The sequence below is a fragment of the Zingiber officinale genome, chromosome 4B (genome assembly GCF_018446385.1).
Source record: "Zingiber officinale cultivar Zhangliang chromosome 4B, Zo_v1.1, whole genome shotgun sequence".
NCBI classification, from domain to species: domain Eukaryota; kingdom Viridiplantae; phylum Streptophyta; class Magnoliopsida; order Zingiberales; family Zingiberaceae; genus Zingiber; species Zingiber officinale.
In genome coordinates, this window is record NC_055993.1 from 93,363,504 (window position 1) to 93,369,434 (window position 5,931).

A 5,931-nucleotide genomic window follows, 5' to 3' on the forward strand; every position below is an offset into this window, starting at 1 on the left:
GGATGATGTGCCGCGGAAGAGTACCCCGGCAGACGACAAGAAAGCGTGCGCTGGTTCCGAGGGACGAGAAGTCAGAGCGGAAGATTGCTTGGAGAGCAAGAGACGCAGCTAGCGAGAAATACAGTACGGGAGAGAGAGCCGACAGGCTCGGTGCGTCCGAGGGACGAAGAGCTGCAGATGAGTACGCTGGCAGACCAGAAGGAACCACGCGTCGACTCTGAGGGACGAGAAGCTGGAGAGGAAGGTTGCTCGAGGAGAAGGCCGGAACTTGGGTTCGGGTGAGCCCTATTCCGGATGGTCAAAATCACCCAAGCTAGTGGAGCCAGAGCGAGAAACCCAGACCGAGACGAGCTGAACCGAAGCAAAGGTCGCGGATCGAGAAAAGTCAACCCTATTGACTTTCTTGGTCTAGGCAACCAGACCTGGATATTTTTCAGATCGCGGTCAAAATCGTGATCTGTACGTTGGGGGATAAAATTTTATCACCCCTAGGGCGCCCGGAATCCTTCGGGGTGCCCCGAACAGTGCTATAAATATAGCACTGATCAGCACAGTTTATTGAATTCACTTGTAATCCATTTCTCTGTGCTTTACTTTTCTGTTTGTACTGTTAACGCTATAAGAGACTACTTCGCCCGAAGGAGACATCAGAATGCGCCATATTTTCCTTGGATTAGCAATCTCTGATTGCAAACCAAGTAACTTCCTTGTGTGTGTTTGCTTTTTATTAGTCTTTTTATTTTAATCACAAGTGCTTTTATTTAGTTGAAAATCTAAGAAAGGGTTGTTTTATTTTCTAGGGAAATTCACCCCTCCCCTCTTGCCAGCCTCTAAAGGGACCAATAAGTGGTATCAGAGCTAGGAAGTCTCAGAAGGACTAGCTACCGACTGAAGCAACAAAACGATGGTCGGAGCTAGCGTCTACCCACCAACATTCGAGGGGGAGTTTACTTTTTGGAAGCAACGAATGAAGGTATATCTTAACACAGATTTTGATATTTCATTAATTGTGAAATTTGGTTATGAAGCACCAAAGACAACAAATGGAGAAGAACTCGAGGAATATCTCTAGACCGATAAGCAACGTGACGAGTATATGGCAAACGCTCGGGCAGAATTTCACCTTCTAAGCGTAATACCAGATGAAGATCTCGACAGAATCGGAGAATACAAAAACGCAAAAGAACTTTGGGAAAAGTTCTTGAAGATTACGATGAAATAGCTGAAGTCGAATCCAACTCCTCGATGGACACCAAGTCACCATCAGAACAATCCGAGAATGAGGAAACTGCCGAGACAGCCGAATTCCATCACGAGGGCACAGAAAGCTCATCCCAGATGAGCATCAATGAAGGGAGAAAATCTTCGGAAGAAAGCAATTCAACAGGGCGAGAATCAACGGCCGACAAGGTAAGTCAGGTATGGTCTCCACCTCCTGACCAGTTGATTGATTCAATCAAAACGTTGCCACAAGATTTTTACAAATTACAAATTATTTTTTCAAAATAATTTTTTAAAGTAGAAACATCATCAAAAGATTTCTTCGAATTAAGAAATATATTGTCAAAAGATTTTTACAAATCAGAAATTAAGTTGTCAAAACGTTCTTGTGAATTAGAAAAATTAACAAAGAATCTTGACAAACTAATAATAGTAAATAACATGATACAATTTTCTGCATACTTAATATTGTTTGCTTCAAATCTGAAAAATTATGATTTGAGAAATTATGATAGACTAAAATGGAAATTTAAATATCATAGTGTAAAAAATAGAGTATTTGATCAAAATTAAAACTTTATACTTAGCGCTTTCAGTGAGAAAATTAAACAGTTAGTTTCCTTATGAGGCTTTGTCTAAGGAAATGATTGTTGCTCCAATAACCAAGAAGGCCTAGTGCCTCACCACTACCTGGAAGCCAAAATATTGAAATAAAATGTTTAATTAACTTTCTGGTAAAACATTAAAATTAGACTTAATTAATGCTTTAAAAAAAATTTATCAAACATTTTTTTAAATCTTCAAAAATATTTTTACACTTAGAAAATTCTCAAAGATTTAAATTGAAAATTTTTTTATAAAATATCTAACTTAGAAATGTTTTTTTAGAAAATCAGTGAAATAATTTTTAAAATATTTTTTAAGTTTTAACCCTTAGATTTTTTTTGGAAGCCCATTTTTTATGTGATCAAAAGGGGAGAAGAAAAAGTATAAGTCTAGGGGGAGATAGAGATTGTTATTTTTAAAATTTTCCTATCTGTTTGCACTTTATTGCAATATTAATTGTTTTATTATTATGTCTTATTACCCTAGCTTAACTTGGGTTGCTCACATCAAAAAGGGGAAGATTGATGGAACCCCAAAGTTGTTTTGATGTGATCAAACAAGTTAAAATAGGTCTTGTGATATTTTGACCCTGTGTTTAAGTGTGCAGGAGCTTAGGAGCACAGGAAGTTGAGCAGAAGACGTGGCTAGTGAGAAGGACGGCACGGGGAGAGAGTCGACGGGCTCGATGAGTCCAAGGGACAAGGCGCCGTGGAAGAGTACCCCGGAGGACGAGAAGGAAGCGTGCAGTGGTTCCGAGGGACGAGAAGCCGGAGCGGAAGATTGCTCGGGGAGCAAGAGACGCAGCTAGCGAGAAGGACGGTACGGGAGAGAGAGCCGACGGGCTCGGTGCAATGACAGAGTAAACGGGATGCTGTCGGAGTACTCCTGTCCTGTGACCCCAAATCATAAATGGGGGAGCTCAATGCTCTCATCTCCCGGTACACGATGACGGGGAGGATATCTCTGCCGGCTACCACGCTGAGTCTCCTGACCAACGGAGCCAAACAAAGTCCACCATCTGCCGGCTACCACGCTGCTACCCTAAATGCCAACGGAGCCAAACAGAGCGGAACTGACTGCCGGCTACCACGCTGAGTCGCCTGACCAACGGAGCCAAACAGCAGAACCGCCACACACCAGCCAGATATACAAATCCATGGGTGATGTGTGCAGTACATGTAACTGGCGATGAGCTCAACCAAAGTAGAGCCGACAATCGCACAGCATGCAATCATGATGCATGATACTGAACATGGCAATCTCATGAATAACATGGCATGATCCATATAAATAGATACAAAGTGTGTACCACAAGAAGACGTATCAAATAGAAGGTACACAAATCGAAGAGGGTATCAAATAAACCCTAGATCCAGAATATAACAGAGCATGTGGTTAGGTCACTACCTAAGACATATGTGATCAGGTAGATAATATGCAGTGCAGCATAAATAAACAAACAAACATGTAACTAATCATGTAGCGACCAACCGAAACAAACAGATAACACAATTATTGTTATATGTTAAACATATTATCATGCATATCAAAAGACATAAGTCAAAGTACCCGCCTCCAATAAAGTGGTCCAAATCCGACTCCGAGATACTCGTCTCGCGTCAAGATCCTGTGTTAAACAAACAAATATATATTTTTTTATTTAGCTAAATCCTACTGAATAGCTAAATAAACAAATCTCTAAAATTGAATTAGGGCAAAACCCTAATCAATAACTAATAATCCATGCATACAACCTTACACTAATCTTGTATCAACATGTTTCAATTAATGACATTCTAATCACACTCAACATTCAACTACAACCTTTAAACTAAAAACATGTCTTACTACATGTTCCAAACTAAACTCATCTACAGCATACTCAAGTATCAAATTACACTAATCAATCACTCTATACGTACCTCAATTCACACACTGCTCTAGATCCGCAACCAACAAGTAGCTGTTGGAAAGAAGGCTGCCGGAACCAAGAACAAGCAAGCCTCACAGCACACAACCTCACTGCTGCAATCAAAACGGATCAATAGCAGATCAATCAATCCAATGACACACCAATGGAACAAGAACCTCACCTTGTTGGCTATGACCTAGGGCACGACACAGAGAAGGGAGGAAGTGAAATCTGTGGCCACCGACGGCTGTGTACCCTAACTAGGGCACGGCTTGGAGCAAAGAGGAGAGAATCGGGCTGGGGGCTTGATCGGCCGTAGTCCTGTGCTCGATCTCTCCGTGGCCAGGGCAACAGGGAGTCGACTGTGGCCCTAGTCACCGGCGGCAGAGGAGTAGAAGGAAAAACCGCTCGGGATCAGGGAAGGAAGTTAGGACACGCACGGAAGACCGGCAGCACTTCCGTCCGGCGTCGACACTGTGCAGAGTAGAGGAGAGGCGGCTCTCGTCGCCGGCGGCAGAGGGGAGAGTGTGCGCACGCGAGAGAGATGAGGAGAAGATCGGGTTTGGGAGAGGAAACCGGCGCGAGGAAGAAGGAGAAAAGGAACGGGCGGAGAAGGTGTCGAGCACGGGGAAAAAAAATAAGAGAAAAAGAAAAGATAAAGGAAAAATAATAATAAAACTTTTCCTCATTAAAACAGGGTAGTCTAAACAGGCTTTTCCGTGCCCCGTTTTTATCCCCGTTAACTCGTCCGTACGAGCTCCAAAAAATTCCCGAAAAATTCCCAAAAATTCTGGAAAATTCTCTTATTAATATTCGCCTATTTTCCGGTATTTTACATTCTCCCCCACTAATAAAAAATTTGGTCCCCAAATTTCGTTATCTACCATCAGCTAGTACTAACAACAGATATAAAGTATATATGCTGAACGGTAAATAAATCACATACCTCAAGTGAAAAGATAGGGATATCGAGCTCGGATCGTATCCTCGAGCTCCCGAGTAGCCTCCTCATCCGAATGATGCTGCCATCCGACTTTAACCAGCCGGATAGTCTTGTTCCGCAATTGACGCTCTTTCCGATCTATAATCCATACCGGAATCACCTCACAAGTGACGTCAGGCTGAACGAGAACTGAGATATCTGTCAGCACATGTGTCGGGTCAGGTACGTATCTCCTCAGCATAGATACGTGGAATACATCGTGAACGCCTACCAAAGACGGCGATAGTGCCAACCGATAAGCTACCGCTCTAATCCTTTCCAAGATCTGGAAAAGTCCAATATATCGCGGAGCTAGCTTACCTCTGAGGTCAATCTCTTCACCCCTTTCTTGGGTGAAACTCGCAAAAATACCTGGTCACAAATGGAGAACTCTAAGAGTCTCCCACTCCGGTCAGCGTAACTCTTCTAGCAGTCATATGCCTCTAACATCTTCTGTCCGATAGTATGGACCACTTTGCCTCACGTTGAGCTCTATGAGGTCCCAACAACTGGGCCTCTCGGATTCTCGTCCTGATTAACGACTGAGCAACTATGGTAACAAGACTACCCTGCTCGGTCTATCCCTGCTCCTCAAGGTCTAACTCGGAGAAACCCCGAATCAAGTTTGTTACCACTACTCAGTGGCAAACTAAAGTCCCTCTAGACTTCTGGCTAAGTGCATCGACAACCACATTAGCTTTTCCCCGGTGATAGCTAATGGTACAAATCATAATCTTTCAGAAACTCCAACCATCTCTTCTGTCGGAGATTAAGTTCCTTCTAAGTGAACAGATATTTGAGTCTCCGATGGTCAGTGAAAATCTCAATGTAATATCATACAGGTACTGCCGCCAAATCTTCAGGGCAAAAATAACAGCGGCCAACTCCAGATCGTGAACTGAGTATTTTCTTCTCAGGCTCCCTCAACTATCGAGAAGCATATAAGAATACTCTACCGTGCTGCACCAGAACAACACTCATACCCTGTAGAGACGCGTAGGTGTAGAGGACAAATACGTCCTCTTCCGAAGGTAAAAACCAAAAATCAAAGCCGACACTAATCTCCGCTTCAGCTCCTAGAAACTGGTCTTACAATCCTCAATCCAAGTAAACTTCACGCCCTTCATGGTCAAGCGTGTAAGTAACATAGCAATATGTGAGAAACCCTCAACGTATCTCCGGAAATATCGAACCAAACAGAGGAAGTTGC

At 43.0% G+C, this 5,931-nt stretch overlaps 1 long non-coding RNA gene across 1 annotated transcript; it reads right to left on the minus strand.

Annotated features, from left to right (window-relative positions):
* Nucleotides 1-3,397: 3,397 nt before the first annotated feature.
* Nucleotides 3,398-4,063, minus strand: LOC121977730. Its single transcript, XR_006111023.1, has 3 exons — nucleotides 3,921-4,063; nucleotides 3,750-3,849; nucleotides 3,398-3,454 (listed from the first exon to the last, which is right to left on the minus strand). It is a non-coding gene; the product is annotated as an uncharacterized LOC121977730 (long non-coding RNA).
* Nucleotides 4,064-5,931: the final 1,868 nt, after the last annotated feature.